At 44.3% G+C, this 19179-nt stretch overlaps 1 long non-coding RNA gene across 1 annotated transcript; it reads left to right on the top strand.

Moving 5' to 3' along the window:
- The first annotated feature begins 11295 nt into the window (after positions 1 to 11295).
- LOC310702362 lies at positions 11296 to 15433 on the top strand. The gene is made up of 3 exons (XR_014523470.1): positions 11296 to 11495; positions 12011 to 12183; positions 15166 to 15433. It is a non-coding gene; the product is annotated as an uncharacterized lncRNA (long non-coding RNA).
- Positions 15434 to 19179: the final 3746 nt, after the last annotated feature.

Raw genomic sequence — 19179 nt, 5'->3', positions numbered from 1 at the left:
AGAAATATATTCCTGCCACTCACTAGTCAAAACTGTGAGCATTTTATTCCTCTTTCAATTAATCAAACAGTTCCAGCTGGGAAACTGGGAGCAAAATCTTTAAAGCAGATCTGGTTTATTGGAGCAGATTGTGTTCCGAGCTGTTGTTCAATGAAAGCAGCCAGATTTCCCTTTTATGCAGATTTTTTTTGGGGTGAGTGTGGAAAAATAAAATAAAATGCTAGTTCGGTGCCTACTCACATTTATCTTCTACCACAAACATTTTTCATTCTGAGCCTTAACGACAAAGTGTTATATAGCAAAGAACCATCTTACCCATAGTCTGAATAATGGCCCCTTGGCTTATTAATAAAAGATAATGAGGTAGATATTTCTAATAGGATAGCTTTTTTTAGAACAATTTAAGCAAACAGGAGCTTTTCATCTTGCAGCTAATGTTCATTCAGACTTTCAAGTCTTTTGAGTCATGGGATATCTCCACATAGCTGCTATTGTCCAGGTGGGATCCAGGCACATACTTTCAAATTCAGGTTGCATTGTGATGGGAGATATCCTGCTTCCTGTGGTCACAGTAGCCAACCAGATGCCTGTGGGAAACAAGCAAGCAGGATTTGAGCACAAAGAACACTCATCCAGAGAGCCAGTGTGGTGTAGTCAGTAAGAGCGGCAGACTCGTAATCTGGTGAACTGGGTTCGCTTCCCTGCTCCTCCACATGCAGCTGCTGGGTGACCTTGGGCTAGTCACACTTCTCTGAAGTCTCTCAGCCCCACTCACCTCACAGAGTGTTTGTTGTGGGGGAGGAAGGGAAAGGAGAATGTTAGCCGCTTGGAGACTCCTTAGGGTAGTGATAAAGAGGGATATCAAATCCAAACTCTTCCTCCTCCTCCTCCTCCTCCTCCTCCTCCTCCTCCTCCTCCTCTTCATCCCTGCTGCAGCTTCCAGCAACTGGCATTCAGAATTGTTTGTTTGCTCCTTCCTTCCTTCCTTCCTTCCTTCCTTCCTTCCTTCCTTCCTTCCTTCCTTCCTTCTTTCCTTCCTTCCTTCCTTCTACCCCACCCATCTGGCCAGGCTTCCCCAGCCACTCTGGGAAGCTCCCAACAGAATATTAAAAACACGGTAAAACATCAAACATTAAAAACTTCCCTCAAGAGGGCTGCCTCCAGGTGTCTTCTAAAAGTCAGATTGTTGTTTATCTCCTTGACATCTGATGGGAGGGCGTTCCACAGGGTGGGCCATGTTAGGATAGTTCCGTTCCACCTTAAAAAGGGAACAGGCTGTTGTGTATCACATGCCTGTTCACTTCCAGCTTCTCGCTGGGAACTTCCATTTTGTATATAGCTTTTGTTCCGGCTGTTTTTGCTGGACATGGAGGCAAGCAGTCATGTTTTTCCTTTGTTCTGATCTACGTTGAATAGAGCTGTAAATATGCTCTCCTGTCAGCATCTTTCATTGTGGAGACTCTGCTGAAAGGGTGTGCACGAGTCTTGGAATGTCTCTGAGGCTCGTGTCGCTAATTGACTGATGCTGTTCCACGGGAGACCGGTGATCATCCAGAGACGACTGGTGGCCTGCCTGATGCCTCTGTCTCCCTGGCAGTATCCCAACTGTTATGTACTGAAGTTCTCACCCTGGGCCAGCAGGGGGATGCTGTAGATAGTTCAGGTCCACATATGCAAATAAGGGATCGAAAGTGACGTTCAGTGATTGGATAGTTACAGAAAGTTGTTACTGTTGCATTGTAGTGGAGCTCTATATAAGCAGGCTGGCTGAACCCTTCAGTTCAGTTCTGTTCTGGCCTGTGAATAAACAAGAGCTGTTTGAAGAATCGCTGTGTCGTCTGACATGTTCACCCACAACTTAACACCAACAGGCCCCACTACCAAGAAGGCCCTCTGCCTGGTTCCTTGTAACCTCACTTCTCACAGTGAGGGAACCTGCAGAATACCCTCGGAGTTGGACCTCAGTGTCCAGGCAGAATGATGGGGGTGGAGATGCTCCTTCAGGTATACTGCTTGAGGATATAGCTCAGTGGTAGAGCATTTGACTGCAGAAGCATTACTGCTTCCAATCTTGGAGGCAGAGCATAACCATCATGACTAGCAGCCATTGATAGACGGAACTCTGTGTCTGCATCTCAGGAGCAGCTTCGGAGGAAGTTGGGGGCTCGCAGCGTGATTAGACATGGGCACGGCACTTGCTACATGGCTCAGCTTGGGGCTTTTGCTCCTGGCACTGCTTTTACCCACTCAGACAAGTGGCGGTAATGGAACAACTCTATTGGCTGCAAACAACAATTGAAGTCCAACGTCCGCACCACTTAGCACACTGAACAATACCACCACCAAGGGACATGGAAGCTCTCTTCAATCAACTACTGGCCTCTTCATTCTCACAATCTCTCTTAAGGAACCCTGGCTGGGAAACTTCCACCATTCCCTACCCAGTGCCCTGAACCATCTGAGATGGCTAGACCTTCCTAACCCAGCATGAAAAAGAACCACAGAATACCTGCATCAAGTCAGTGCAGTTTACGCTACAGTTCAGTTACTGGTACCAATTGGACTGAGAGTCTTATAAGAGCACCTGATGAGCCAAAGCCATTTCCCCTGAAAATCAACCCTATGACCATTCAAGATTTGGAAGGCTGAGGGATGGGCTCCAGTCTTCAACAGCTGGAATTGGAAATACAAGACAAAGAAGTACAACTTGACTGGCCGTGGATAGTGACTACCATGAAACACATAGGAGAGAGATCATGAAGATACGCAAAATAAGGACTCTTTAATTTGAATAAAAATGAAGCTTCAAAAACCACTAGAAAATACAAATGGCGCTGGTTCAGTTCACTCAGTTTCATATATAAGGATGTATCCAGCAGAACAGAGTAGTAGCCATTGATAGGTTTCTTCTCCATAAATTTCTCCAATTGGCTTTTAAAGCCGTCCAGGTTGGTGGCCAATGCTGCCTTCCTGTGGGAGCGTGCTCCAGAGTTTAACTGTGTGAAGAACTACTTTCTTTTATCTGTCCCGAATCTTCCAGCATTAGAAGACCACGAGTTCTCGTTTGAGAACACTCACTTTGATGCAACACCATCTAACCATACAGTCAGAATGGATGCTTGCTAAATAGCCAACGTCATCTATCGTATTTTTTGCTCTAGAAGACTCACTTTTTCCCTCCTAAAAAGTAAGGGGAAATGTGTGTGTGTCTTATGGAGCGAATGCAGGCTGCGCAGCTATCCCACAAGCCAGAACAGGAAGAGGGATCGCTGCTTTTGCTGCGCAGCGATCCCTCTTGCTATTCTGGCTTCTGAGATTAAGAATATTTTTTTTCTTGTTTTCCACCTCCAAAAACTAGGTGCGTCTTATGGTCTGGTGTGTCTTATAGAGCGAAAAATACAGTAATTACCCACAAACAGATCAGGGTGAATGCTCAATAAACAGGTCATCTGGAAACGCTCTTGGGATACATACAACCTACAAGAATGTTGTTCCTGTTGTGTCCCTTGCTTCGGCTAATTAGTCAGAACATCATAGGGTGGAATAGGCCAACTGGTTTTATGCGCAGATGTTCCCCACCCCCAATTAATGCAGCTGTCTCGTGCTGCAGATGCTTTTGAAGACATCACCTGTAGTGTCTGCAAAAGACCAAGAGAGCATTTTGCAGGGCGGCCAGGTATGAATCCCAAGGTGGAAAAAGACAGGCGATCAAGTAGATATGTGTTTTGAAGAAACCCTTTATTGAGGAGAAATGTAAGTGTTTCTTAATAAAAAGTGCTCAGGAAAGGTTTTCTGCCACCATTCATCTCCTGTTGACATGCTTCTGCACAACCTCAAATGCTATTTTTTTGTAGCATGTCCACCTTGTCTTCATAAGTCACACTAACAATACCTCCTCTTCTAGACTGTGTCACTTGTGAATGCTGCTGCAAAATGGGGGTGGCAACATTATCAGATTGACTGTACATCGATGTAGCTTTGTCATTCAGTAGTAAGAGATGCAAAACATAACTGAAGCACCCTCTGTGAAAATGACCTTGGGATAAGCAATCTGCATCTGGCAAGATTGGCAGCCTGGTGGAAGGGGGGAAAAAGGATTGTGATAAGATAAACATATTAGATAAGGAAGGATTAAGTAGAGCCCAGTTGCCCATCAACTTCAAGGTCACCTTGGCATTGCCCAAGATCCGTTAATGGTCCAATCCACAAATCTGAATAAGGACTGAGCACTGTACCTCATCACATTCAACTGATCCTTCGCGCCACGCCATCTGCTTGTTGATGATATTTGTATCCTCTCCTGCTACCTCTGGTGCACTTAAGTCTTAAATATATATATATATATCACCAGGCTTTTAGACATTTACCATGCTACAGTGTGTGTGCGCGGCAACATTGTCATCAGACACATTTGCATTGGTAAGTTAGCCCAAAGGTAAGCCTCTGCACTGTGGGACACGGGTGGCGCTGTGGGTTAAACCACAGAGCCTAGGACTTGCCAATCAGAAGGTTGGCGGTTCGAATCTCCGTGACAGGGTGAGCTCCCGTTGCTCGGTCCCTGCTCCTGCCAACCTAGCAGTACGAAAGCACGTCAAAGTGCAAGTAGATAAATAGGTACCGCTCCAGCAGAAAGGTAAACAGCATTTCCGTGCGCTGCTCTGGTTCACCAGAAGTGGCTTAGTCATGCTGACCACATGACCCAGAAGCTGTACACAGCTCCCTCGGCCAATAAAGCAAGATGAGCGCCGCAACCCCAGAGTCGGTCACGACTGGACCTTTACCTTTACCTTAAGCCTCTGCACTAGGTTGTTGTTTTTTTAAAAGGTTACTGACACTTCGATGGTTAAGTCCAATCAAAGTCGACTAGGGGGTGTGGCGCTCATCTTGCTTTCTGGTCGAGGGAGCCGGCGTTTGTCCACAGACAGCTTTTCCAGGTCATGTGGCCAGCATGACTAAACCGCTTCTGGCACAACGAAACACCGTGACGGAAACCAGAGAGCACGGAAATGCCGTTTACCTTCCCACCGCAGCGGTACCTATTAATCTATTTGCACTGGCGTGCTTTCAAACTGCTAGGTTGGCAGGAGCTGGGACAGAGCTTACCCCGTTGCGCAGATTTGAACCGATGACCTTCTGATCAGCAAGCCCAAGAGGCTCAGTGGTTTAGACCACAGCGCCACCCACTCCCAGCCTCTGCACTAAAGGAACCATGGCCCAATATGCCTGCAATGACTCTCCTCTTTGTTTCACATGTAACACATGTTTATTTCATGTGTTATCCCTCTGCCATCCTGGACAAACAATACAACAATGTACTGTACAGACTCTGCATATGTGGGCAGAAGACATATTGCACTATTTACTATATTGCCCACTATACACTGGACCCAGGAGGCAATTTCTCACCTTACCATTCATACAGGAAAGATGTCCTTTCCCAGCAGAGAAGATCCTATGGCTTCTTAGCTATGTAAATTTTTCAGTGACTCACAAAGTCGCCCTTTTTGCTCCAGTGGTCAAAAAGATCAGAAATAAGACCCTGGACAATATAGGGTTGAACTGTAAGGGAGATGAAGATCTAAATGGAGACTTATTTGGATTGAAGCTATTGTGGTTATTTCCTGTGTTATCTGGGCATGGTTGGTGAGAATGTTTGAGAGTGAGGGTTGTATGTGGAAGTTTGCTGAGGATGACCTTGGGAAATGTTACTGAGGCAAATGTGGCTGCCTTTGTTTATTTGCTAATTATGTTTTATATGAGGAATGTTTATTGTGCTTTTGCATTTGATTTGAATTTGTAATGTTGCGAGGGGTATGTTTGAGATAAAATTTTGTTTTGCTATAATTTATCCAGCTTTACAACTGGATCTTTATTGCATTTTGCATTTATGTTGTATTTTGATATTCTGTAATATACTATTTGATGTTTTGAGATTATTATATTTAATATAAAGCAGGACAGAAATATTTTCAATCAATCAATCACTGGTGTAAACATTATCTCAGAGGAAACTCTAGTAGTTTATTCCAAACAAAGTGTACACCACTCTGAAGACCCTGTGCTCTGAAGGAGTGACTGTCCTTCTACCATATGTGGTGGACATGTCCAGAGATCAGAAAGTTCTGGGACATGATCCATGAAGAAATAAAAAAGTTACTAAGAACTTCAGATAGCAAAAGACTAGAAACGTACCTTTTGGGAATACAGTGGTACCTCGGGTTACATACGCTTCAGGTTACAGACTCCACTAACCCAGAAATATTACCTCAGGTTAAGAACTTTGCTTCATGATGAGAACAGAAATCGTGCTGCAGCAGCGCAGAGGCAGCGGGAGGCCCCATTAGCTAAAGTGGTGCTTCAGGTTAAGAACAGTTTCAGGTTAAGAACGGACCTCCAGAACGAATTAAGTACGCAACCAGAGGTACCACTCTATTGAATAGTGATATTTCTAGAGAAAATACTAAATTCTTTCTGTACGTGACATCAGCGGTGAGAATCCTGGTGTCTAAGTACTGGAAGGGTAACCAGGTACCGACCAAAGAGGAATGGTTATGTAAATTATGTGAATATTTGGAAATGGCCAAACTGACGGATATAATAAGACTATAGCCAAAGTCAAGAAGGAATTGAAGTGCTTGAATGATTATTTAGAAAGACAAGGATCTAATGTAAAAATGTGGGTGTGTCTAGAATGACCTCGTGAATGGAAAGGGAAACACACACACACACACACACACACACACACATAGATGAAAATAATACTGAAATACAGGTAAAATATGAAATGTGAAAGGAAGTGTTGTGAGAGTGATGGAAGTCTATTATTAATATTATTTTGTAAAATAGTGTTTATTGTATTGAAATATTATACTTTTCTTTATTCTTTTACTGTCTGCTTTTCTTTGCATTTTTTTTTCTTTACCCCCCCCTTTATATTATTCTTTATGTCTGGTTTGGTATTGATGTATTTACTTTGCAATTAAAAATAAAAGCTGTATCCCACAGCTGTGTCTGCCTGAATGCCAGAAGCAGTTTCCAAATGTAGTTTTAATTTAAAAAGTAGGATGCAGCTATAGTTGTTAGATACAAAGTGTCTGCATACGGATGCTCATATCAGTAAGGGGGGTACAGTGGTATCAAAATGACCCCCTTCTCTCATCAGTCCAAAATGCCCCCCTTCAAAAAACTGTAATGACACAAGGAGCTTATATGTATCACACTACAGTGGTACCTTGGGTTAAGTACTTAATTCGTTCCGGAGGTCCGTACTTAACCTGAAACTGTTCTTAACCTGAAGCACCACTTTAGCTAATGGGGCATCCTGCTGCTGCCGTGCCGCTGGAGCACGATTTCTGTTCTCAACCTGAAGCAAAGTTCTTAACCTGAAGCACTATTTCTGGGTTAGCGGAGTATGTAACCTGAAGCGTATGTAACCTGAAGCGTATGTAACCTGAAGTACCACTGTATTTGTTCAGCTAGCCTTGTATTGTTTTTGCTGGTTATCCAAGTCCTTAGGCAGAAGTCTACCTAATCCTTTTTAACTGAAGGTGCTAGGGACTGAATCTGCCTTCAGAGCAGACTCTCTAGACTCTAAACAGTGGGTGACATTTATGATATCCTTCCTTACATAATCCAGACTTACACACAATGAAAAGGCATGGCTAATCATAGAATTGTTTGAGTTGGAAGGGACCACAAGGCTCGTCCAGTCCAATCCCTTGCCACGCAGGAATGCCCAGCGTGGAGCTCGAACCAGAGATTAAAAGTCTCATGTTTTACCAACTCAGCTATCACTCTTGAAGACCTTTTCTCTGATGTGCCATTTTTGTTGTTGCAGGTTATATATGCTAGTTTTCTTCTTACAGTTTGCACTTTTGTGTGACTATAAAAAATTATAGGGAAGCACAGAGGAATTTCCTCAAGAATGGATAGGTTTGATCTTCTTGAAGCCCATGGGGCTCTCAAGAGTCTCCTTATGGTGCTGGAGGAGACTCTTGAGAGTCCCATGGACTGCAAGAAGATCAAACCTACCCATTCTGAAGGAAATCAGCCGTGAGTGCTCACTGGAAGGAAAGATCCTGAAGCTGAGGCTCCAATACTTTGGCCTCCTCGTGAGAAGAGAGGACTCCCTGGAAAAGACCCTGATGTTGGGAAAGATGGAGGGCACAAGGAGAAGGGGACAGAGGACGAAATGGCTGGACAGTGTTCTCGAAGCTACCAGCATGAGTTTGACCAAACCGCATGAGGCAATGGAAGACAGGAGTGCCTGGCGTGCTCTGGTCCATGGGGTCACGAAGAGTCGGACACAACTAAATGACTAAACAACAACATATGGCAAAAAAGTGTATGCATTTCTAGGCACATTTCTCCCAATATCCGCAGATGATATGCAATTTTAACTAATGCATGTACAACAACAACAACAACAACAACAACAACAACAACAACAACAACAACAACAGAGGAAAGTGGTGCAGTTCACTCTGTCATCTCAGAACTCTACTATCTCGCATTCATTTGCATGCATAGATCTGATGTGAGTGGTGTTATATTGTTGTCTTAACTCTTGCTCATGTTTATCAGACCTGTGAAATATTTGCCTTCTGGCATCACCCAACGCTCTCAACAACAGCATCTTTCCTGAGGTTTTTCCCTTCTCCCTCTCGTTGTCTTCAAGCTGCAGTGCCACAGAAAACATCAAGCATTTCTTAGAAACAGCTCTCTGAGAGCGGTATTTGACCTTCTTGATTGACCTTGACTTTGACACATACTGTAGCAAAACAATGACCGGTGGGAAACTGAGCCTCTCACAGAGATTTCTTCTCCCCGCTCCAACAGTTCTGCAGGTTGCTCTCCTTATAGTAATTGCTTTGTATAAAAGCTGCATCTTGCTCCCTCAAAAAGAGCTCAGTCAATAAGATCCCTTCCTGTCGAAGAGAGACATTAGGAGAGAAGATTCATCCAAGACACACAGAACCATCTGCCAAAAATAATTATATCACTATTCTATGTAGCCATATCAGGATGCCGGGAAGTTTGTTGTCATAGCATAGAAGTCACTAAGAGGACAACTCTGAAAAGAAGGAAGACAGGACATGTTTTCATCAGGCTTCTCGTGAGCTCCCAATCCAAGCTTTGTCGCTTTTGTACTCCTAAATGGGAATGCTGAATGAAAGATCACTTAGAAATCTGAACGATTTTCTTCCATTTCTTACAGACCTCAGTGGCAAAAACACCCCTCATCCTGTTTATTGTGGATTGGTGTTGCCTGCTGCTCAAGAAGATGCAGCCAATGAGATCCAGGCAATTTGTGTTGTTGTTTTTTTATAAGATATTTATTAAGATTTTCAAAAAATTACAAAAGAAAAAGAAAAAAGAAAAATACAAAATAAAAATAATTTAAAAACAGTTCAATCTTTCCATCACATATTTTTCATTTGCTTATTTCCCGGACCTCCTCACGCCTTCCTTTTCTGTATTCCAGTTCCAATTGTTAATTCAGCAAATCCCTCCCCTCTTCATTCATCTTAATCTTCAATTTTTAAATATTATAACATTAATTTTCCCCCCTCATTAATAACCATTTTCTCACATTCCCTTATAGCATTACAGCAAAAGACCACTTAGTTTCTATCCAACATCATTCTAACATTCATTAATTTTACAGTGTTTCTGTAAATAATCTTTGAACTTTTTCCAATCTTCTCCCACCGACTCTTCTCCCTGGTCTCGGATTCTGCCAGTCATTTCTGCCAGTTCCATATAGTCCATCACCTTCATCTGCCATTCTTCCAGGGTGGGTAGATCTTGTGTCTTCCAGTACTTTGCAATGAGTATTCTTGCTGCTGTTGTGGCGTACATAAAGAAAGTTCTATCCTTCTTTGACACCAATTGGCCGACTATGCCCAGGAGAAAGACCTCTGGTTTCTTCAGGAAGGTATATTTAAATACCTTTTTCATTTCATTATAAATCATCTCCCAGAAAGCCTTAATCCTTGGGCATGTCCACCAAAGGTGAAAGATTGTACCTTCAGTTTCTTTACATTTCCAACATTTGTTATCGGGCGAGATCTAGGCAATTTGTTTTAGAATGATTTCCAATTTGGTTGGTAAAGGTCTGATGGCAGCATGGATAGGAATCCTGTCATTGTGATGGTCAGTGTCACAGAGTGATCCTAAGTCAGGGGTCAGCAACCTTTTCTAGCCATGGGCTGGTCCACCATCCCTCAGACCATGTGGTGGGCCGGACTATATTTTGAAGGGGGGGAATGAATGAATTCCTATGCCCCACAAATAACCCAGAGATGCATTTTAAATAAAAGGACACATTCTACTCATGTAAAAGCACGCTGATTCACAGACTGGCTGCGGGCCGGATTGAGAAGGCGATTGGGCCTTAGGTTGCCTACCCCTGTCCTAAGTCATAGGAGCCAACTCCTAGGGGCTGAGGGAGCTTTGGCCCCCACAATAAAAAAACTGAGGGGGTTGGGCCCCCACAAAGTTGATGGGCATTCCCATTTAAATGGTGTGTGCGCACTGCGTCATGTGATCAATTATGCAAGGCGGGGCTTACCTGGGCCCCCACAATATTTTTTCAAGTTGGCACCCCTGTCCTAAGTGGAGGAGGGCAGTGAACTAGCAGGTTAGCTTCCCTGCTGGCTTGAACTGGGAGACAGTGGAGAATTTTATCTTGGGGGGGTGAAGTCAAACTGTTGGGAGGTTGCAGCCCCTGCTGTGGCTGTAGAGACTGATACAGGAGTTGTTTCCTATAATGAAGCATGTTTTTTTTTTGCTTTGGCATGTTTCCATTTTATAAGGGAAGTAAAACACCAGTGGGTGAGGAATGCTAGGTCCAAGCTGGCGTAGTTCATGAGCCCAGTCAGTGAAGGGGCCATTGATGGTCTTGTTCATGAGCCCAGTCAATGAAGGGGTCATTGATGGTCTTGTTCATGAGCCCAGTCAATGAAGGGGCCATTGATGGTCTTGTTCATGAGCCCAGTCAGTGAAGGGGCCATTAATGGTCTTGTTCATGAGCCCAGTCAGTGAAGGGGCCATTGATGGTCTTGTTCATGAGCCCAGTCAGTGAAGGGGCCATTGATGGTCTTGTTCATGAGCCCAGTGAGTGAAGGGGCCATTGATGGTCTTGTTCATGAGCCCAGTCAATGAAGGGTCCATTGATGGTCTTGTTCTCCAAGAAGTTTTCTAATTCTCCCCTTAAAGTCCCCTTAAAACTTGGGTTGGTCGCTTTCATTGCAACCTGTGGTTGTGAATTCTCTAAGTTAACTATACACTGTGTTTGAATTGTGCCTGCTTCTGGAAAGTAAGCTAGATAGATCTGCAGTAAATGTTTAACATTTTATGAAGCGGCTTTTCAAAACATTTATACATTGCTTTCAATCCAGAACCTATGGAAACAAGGTCTTTCTGTGTGGATAAGCTCAATATCTCTCCTTGCCTGTTCCTTGCCGAGTTTTCTGTGGGTCAAGGATGATAAGGTAATTTTCTTAAAACTCACCTATTAGCATTCTGCTACAGCCGCAGTTTCATAAAATTGTTCCTACCTAAGTGAAAAAGTAATAAAACTGACTTCTATTATTTATTACGAACCTTTATATCTTTCACATTTATTTTTAAAGCCTTCCCCCTCCCCCGCTTGCCTTTCCCCATGTTTTTCCTAGGATCTTTTATGATCAGGGCAAGGGCAGGATTCTGCCTCTGCAACTCAACTCACCCCAATTCTGAATTTTAAAGGCAATGGGTTTCTGGTTTTCCTTACGCCTTCTTGGCTGGGACAGAAATACACGCACACACAAACGCACAAACAGACCTTATTACTATGTGGGTTTCAAATACCAAAATGAACTAATTATGTTTCTCTGTCATTTTCCTTTGATGGCTCGCCCTGAATAGAAAAGAACAGAAGCAGCCCAGGATGCAGGCATCTGTCAAAAAACAAACAAAACACCCCACCTCTTTTGCTAATAAATTTCTGAATCCATTTGTCACGCAGATCGCAGGAAGCTACGGAAAAGATGAAATGAGGACATGTTCTAAGGGCAACATGTATCCAGCTTCAGGAAATGGGCCAATGGTGTTCTCACTCTGCCTCATAGTTGCGTTGAGTCCTTTCATCACTTGGCTTCAGAATGTAGAGGCAGCAAACCCAAATAAACAGCTTCTCATGTAAGCAATTCCCAACTCCACTATTTCAGGTGTAAAGAGGTAAGGTAAAGGTAAAGGGACCCCTGACCATTAGGTCCAGTCGTGGTCGACTCTGGGGTTGCGGCGCTCATCTCGCTTTATTGGCCAAGGGAGCCGGCGTACAGCTTCCGGGTCATGTGGCCAGCATGGCGAACCAGAGCAGCGCGTGGAAACGCCGTTTACCTTCCCGCTGGAGGGGTACCTATTTATCTACTTGCACTTTGACGTGCTTTCGAACTGCTAGGTTGGCAGGAGCAGGGACCGAACAATGGGAGCTCACTCCGTTGCGGGGATTCGAACCACCGACCTTCTGATTGGCAAGTCCTAGGCTCTGTGGTTTAACCCACAGCGCCACCCTTGTCCCTGTGTAAAGTGGTACCTATTCAGAAAATGATGGAAGCTAAGATACCTATTCAGAAAATGATGGAAGCTATCTTATAAAGGTGTCAGGCACTCCTCTGTGGAAAGGGAATGGACAGGGAATGGACATAGTTCAGGACAGAGCAGCCCAACGTTTTAATCCATGTGGACTGCAAGAGTACTTTGACTGGAAACCTGCAGGCCACACAGTGCCTTGTCATGCAGTAGGCAGGGGGAGTGAGGCTCTGCTCTGACTGTTGGGATACTGCTGGGGAGACGGGGGCATCAGGCAGAGCCCCAGCTGGCTCCAGCCACCAGCCAGCAGCCGGGCGATCTCCAGGTCACGGAGCAGCATCAATCAGTGACACGAGCCTCAGATACGTTTAGAGACCCGTGCAGGCTGTGCCAGCAGAGTGTGTAAATCTTCTCACAGCAGAAGAGGCAGACAGAGAAATGTGTAAGCATGATGTACAGCATTTTATTCAGCATAGTTCAGGAACAGAGGAAAACATGTCTGCTTCCCTTCGTCTCCTGCAAAACAGCAGTAACACAAAAGCTATATGCAAACGGAAGTTCCTGGCAAGTGCTGGAAGTAAACAGGCATGTGACACACAACAGTCATGCCTGTTTAAGGTGGAAAGGAACTATATCCTAACACTGACAGGGTTCCAGAGCCTTCCCACCTCCCTCCCAAAGCTGGGTAAGTGCTAACTAAGATTTGGGAAGGAGGAAGGAGGACCCTAGGACCCTGTCAGAGCCCTCGTGCCTCCTTCCCAAAGCCCAGCACCTTGCTCACCCAGATTTGGGAAGGCAGCAAGACGTCAGGGGTGTGTGTGTCAAATGTTGCCGAGGGTCACCAAAAAAGGCCTCAAGGGCCACATGCAGTTGGCCCTCCCTGGCTTAGGGGCTGTCAAAAAGAATGCCACCCTAGTCCCAAACGTCTGAGGTTAGTGAAACTCCTAAGAGGGTTCCCACTGCTACTCTTAACACCCAGGAAGGTTTGTCTTGAATTCTGCAAGAGTCCATTGTTGGCTGGTTTTCAAATGTGTACTTCTGATTCCGTGTCTTTAGCAACACTTTTATGGAACCAAGAAAGAGAGTCACCAAATCTTGATCAAAAGACAGACACTCATGTACACTAGTGGCCAAAATTGTGGAAACCTTTTGGGGAAAGTGTATTTCCAAGGTTTCATGGCTCATAACACCCGATTGGCTCTCTAAACACTCATTGGCTGCATTCAGATGAAGGAACGCTGCACATCAACCTAAGCAAGTTGTGCTTCCCTTTTCTGGTTATTTGGCTATAACTTTTGATAGAATACAGATAATTGAACAAATTTTGTTGCATTACATTCTTCATTAAATTAACTTTCCATTGATATATAATTTTATGGTATTACTAAAAAAAAAAAAAGTGATGTTAAGAGCCTTCAAACCTCGGAAACACACTTTCCCCAAAAGGTTTCCACAATTTTGGCCACTAGTGTTTACCATCCATTCATCCACCCATCCACAAACACAGACATGTTGCTGATACTGCTGGACAGCTCCCCTGTCCTTCAGAACTTGGCCCTCTGACTTGGTATTGACTCTACTGATGCTGCTGGACCACTGCTGTGGGTCAGTGTTTCACTTCCCAGAACTCTCTGGAGGAATGGGGCATTTCCCCATGTCTAGCAACAGTGAACTCAAGGCAAAATCCTGAACGTTCTTGGATTCTACAGTCTCTTTGTAGAGTGGAAAGGAAACTCCAGCGTTGTAGAGATGAACGCTTAAAACAGCACCACTCTTGGGAACCACATAAAGCTATGAGCAGTACTACTCCAAACCTAAGAGCTGTTTCTGTGCAAGATTAACAGAACAAATATACAAAAACCGGCTGCAAGAGGCCACATTGCCAAATGCCGGTTGACCTATTTAGGCACACCAATAAAAAGCAAACTCGGTCTTTACTCTAGTAAACTGGGTCCAGCCAGAGCATAGGAGAGACTTGAAGAGGAGATGGAGAATGGAGATGCATTGCAGAAATACCAATTTAGTGTGCCAAACAAAGGGTCAGAGTCTTATCTAAATGTTGTGACCTGTCATGGGACCTTCTGGTGAAGAGTGGCTAATAAATCTCTTGATAAGAGTTGATCTGCCCCTGCCCACTGCTGGGTCCACTGCTGGAATGCCACTGCAGAGAACTTCCCACCAAGGTAATATGGCCCTCAAGCCAAAAAGGGTTCCTCACCTGGTCTAGGAAGAGCCCTGCTGGATCAGGCTCAAGGAGGCAGAAGGGATGGTGAGTCTTAACCTTTATCAGCCAGATGCTCCTGGAATTCCCATAAGCAACAATTATTTTGCAGCAGAGTTACTGGAAACCAAAGATAGCCATTGGTTGCTCTTAAGAGTGCCCCTGAGCAAGATCTGAATTTGGTAGGCCTAATGATGTAAACCTCTGAGCACCAAGATGCCCTTGTCTTGGTTTCCTTATGTTTTCTTTCTTATTAAAAGATATACCACCTTTGAGTATGGATGTGCCATCTAGGTCTTCTGACTCATAGCTGCGGTTGAAATGTGTGGCATGAATTAATGTATACCCTTTTTTTTTTTTACACGCAGAATAAGGAGCAGCTCTGCTGGATGAGACAAAAGATTCATTTCTTCCACATTCTGTTCCTAATCGTTACCAGCCATGATGCCCCCAGGAAGTCTACAAAGAAGGCAAGATGGCAACCGTTGTCTCCATTGTTCAGAAACATATGCCTTCTGGACCAGAATTCAGGGGTGGAGGAGACATAGGGAATTGTGGGAAGACCTTCAGTCCCCACAGCTGCCTCATAGGGGCCAGATCTAACAGGATGAGTTGCATTGCTCACTAGGTCTGCCTCCTGGGCCTACCGTGTTTTCTTGAATGAAGAGTTAACTTCACTACTGCCATGTGGTTTCTTCCAGACCCGCTCCTGACAGAAAATGAGGTGGAGGAAAATGGAATGGTATATTGTAGAGGAGGGTGTGCCTAACTGTCTGAAGCAGTGAATGGAAGCCCTTCACAGTGCAACACAAACCCTTTGTGATGGCCTGGGATTCGGACTCGGATGCTGAACCTGAGGGATCCCAGCCTGCACAGGATTCCCTGCCTCCAGAACCAGCTGAGCTGGGGCTGGGGCATGGGCCTGAAGGGTCCTCACCTGTGCTGATTCCTCAGGTGCAGGCATCAGCTGAGTCTGCTCTGGCTCCTGAGGTGATGGAGGACCCATTGCCTGCAGCTGCTCCACTCTCCACCCTGTCAGAGGAAACTAAGGTTGCCTCTGGGTCCGGTAACCCTCCAGCCTCTCCTGAGCTGCAGAGGCTCAGGGCAGAGAGGCAGAGGGAACTAAGTTCGCCCAGGAGGAGTGCTCGCCTCCAGGCCAGGAGAGGCGAGTCACCAGAGGATTGGGGCCGCCCTATGCCTCGGGGCAGATAAAAGCTGGCCGGCCCCAGTCCCAAGTTGTGGAAGCAACATTGTTGGTTGCTAGTTCCTGCCGGAGCCCTGTCCTGCTTTCCTGCCTGAGCTCCTGACCTGCCCTGGCTCCCTGCTTGCAAGCCTGTTCCTGACCTGACTTCACCCGACTCCCTGCCCTGCACCCAGCTTCAGCTACTGCAGACTGCCTCCATGTTGCACCTTTGACCACGGACCGGACTTGGACCTCGCCTCTCGGGTAACCCATGGGACCAGCACACCCTTAATAAGAATGCTGGTAGATATTAACAGACCTACCCAACATGAATTTGTGCAGGAAGCTTCATGCAATGTTGATTTTGAAGTTTATTCATTGTAATTACGGGGAAAGGACGGGGACAAAGGAGGTGCTACATTGGAAAGGAAAATCACATTTGAACAGAGGAATGACCGGGGGAACTTAGCCATTGCCCCTCTGACTGTTTTCTGACACAATCTCCCCTACTTCCCTGCCAATGGGGAGCAAAACAGATGGGATTGTGTCTTTCTTCTTCAAGGAAGGACAGTCACTTGAATCATGGTGACTCAGGCAGCTTCAGAGAGGTTATCTGAGAGACGTTCATATGTAATAATTGATCTGGGTTTCAAGTCAGACTAACTAACACGCAGAGCAGCTTGTAGAGGAGGTTTGGTGCAAATTAGCGGGCGAAACAGCAACGCATCATCATGACGCAGTGACATTAATCCAAGCTCCGAAGAGCTCAATTGTTGCATCGGATGCGACCAACCCCCATCTCCCCAATGGGAACTTTCAAAGCGCAGTGAGTAGGTGGATTGCTCCCACAGTATGTAACCCTTCCCTTGAAACCAGCTTCTGTTCTAATGGGCTGGAAAGCAGCTTAATGTAATGACAACCTTTAAAAACCGCTAAAAACAGGCAGGTTAAATGCATGGATGAACATATCTTAAGGAAAAGTCAGCAGGGACTGTGTAAAGAAAATTATCACACCCACATCTGATAGAGTTTTTTTGAAAATGTCAGCAGGCATTTCTATGATTGTGTTGATCGTTTGCACAGAGTGTTGTTACAGATGCTAGCCAGACGTTTTCTGGCTCGACAGATTGCTGGTTAATAGTCCCAAGATGTTTGGTTGCTGTTTCTGCACTGGGAGCTAATACCAAGGAGATGGTCTCATGATAGGTGTGTGTGTGTGTGTGTGTGTGTGTGTGTGTATCCTATCGAAATACAAATATAAACATGTGTGATCTAGTTGAGATTCCTGTATTGCAAGGTGACCCTCACGATCTCTTCCGCCTCTACATTTCAGTGATTCTATGATAATTGGCCCACAACATTTTACTGCCCGAAGTGGACAGCTCATTGTATTTCTTCTGCCCAAATCAAGGTGTACAGAGCCCAAGTTTGATTTAGTTATTTCAGTACCTGAAGCAGAAATCTCACAAAAGCCTCTCTCCCCTCCCTGGCAGTACAAATAATAATAATAATTACAGCAATAAATAGCCAAATAACCAATTATAACAATTCCATAACTAAGAATTTGCTGCCCCTTCATTGACATGGATGTTCGAGGCAGAGTGCCTAATGACAGAGACATAAATGTACAAAACTCAACACATAACATGATGAAAGTGGGCAAGTGTTAAACGTATTATTATTGGATGTGTACACACTGTACAGTCATCCATATCCTGAAAGGGGGGCCTTTGAATGAGGTAACCCATCAGAGATTGCAGGAAGGGATAAGACTTCAGCTGAGGGCAGGCAAGTGTGTGCATTGGTGTGATTTGTGTGTTTCTAGTTGGTGTCAGCCCAAATTGGTGGTGCAGCCTTTGGGGCTACCGAGAGATGGATGGGAAACTCAGTTCAATTCACGTTTTGTTTCATTTTCATTTTTCCCCAATTTTTTTTTATTAGTTTTCACAATATTATAAACAAACAAACAAACAAACACACAAGACAAACAAACATAAATCATAGCCTTATTGAAAATTACAGTTATTAACTTTGTTAAGTGACTTTCTCACTTCCCTTTGGTTGAATTTCATGGCATGTCCTTTTAACGGTTTTCCAAATCCCAATTTTTTAAAAAATTAACTTAAGCATTAACATCCTTAGATCTTCACCTTATGGAATTAAACATATTAATTCATCACTTAACATAAATAAAATCCTTAGCCCATTAAGTATCTGCAAGCTATTTTCAGTTAGTTTAACTTAGCAAATTTAACTAAATAATCATTAAATTTATTCATTCTTCCTGATACTCCTCCTCCTCCTGGTCACGGACTCTTCCGGTTAGGTTGGCTAGCTCCAAAAAATCCATCATTGTTTCATTTTCATTTAAAGGTGAGCCTGTCTAATTTGCACTTTCAAAATGAAATGTGGACCAAAACATAGCCAACCAATTTTGGAATTCACGCTTCTCCAAATTTTGCAACACAGTTCTCCGGCCACATAACACATACACAAATGTGTATTCCAAAGTAAAGTGTGCAGAAACATGCATATATTATTGAAATAGCATACCATATGCAACATATTTGAGAAAGTTGTTTCTGCAGATATGTGTATTTTAGGCAAAATTGCCTCGAAACTTGAGTATATTTAGGAGAATTTTGCAATAATGATGGCGAATTTTCAAGGGGACTCTTTTTTTAAATTAAAAAAAACATTTGCAAAATGCTGTGGAAAAGTGGAGAATTGAACCTACGTCTGGAAAAAGGAAACACTGAGCTAAACTGACATTGACTGATTTGCCCATCTCTCGGGCTACCGCAGCTGCTCTCTGGGGGAATCTTCCGCCTTGCAGGAGCTCCTCTTTGCCTCAAGTTCTACACCTGTAATAGCTTTATTTACAAATATACAAGCAAAGACACCTGAAGTCTCCAGCTCTATCTCATTCAAAAGCAAATAAATCTAGCGAAGCCGCCTGGGGAATCTCTCGCTGCTTGGGGAAGTGGGGAGCGTGCAACTGTATTTTGAGAAGCTTTTGAAGGTTTCTCTCACTCACGGAAAACACCTTTTGGAAGCTAAGCAGAAACATTATTAAAAGAAGAAGAACCGTTTACCAGAGGTAGAGAAGCTGATGGACATTCTCCTTGTGGAGAAGAACCTCCCCTCCTTAACACTCACCAAATTGGAGGATAATGGGGTGGAGCGGAGGACTTTTGGA

The sequence above is a fragment of the Podarcis liolepis genome, assembly GCF_965112155.1.
Source record: "Podarcis liolepis genome assembly, chromosome: 3".
Classification (NCBI taxonomy): Eukaryota; Metazoa; Chordata; class Lepidosauria; order Squamata; family Lacertidae; genus Podarcis; species Podarcis liolepis.
Note: the sequence above shows the minus strand (reverse complement) of the source record. Positions and strands in the feature narration are given on the sequence as shown.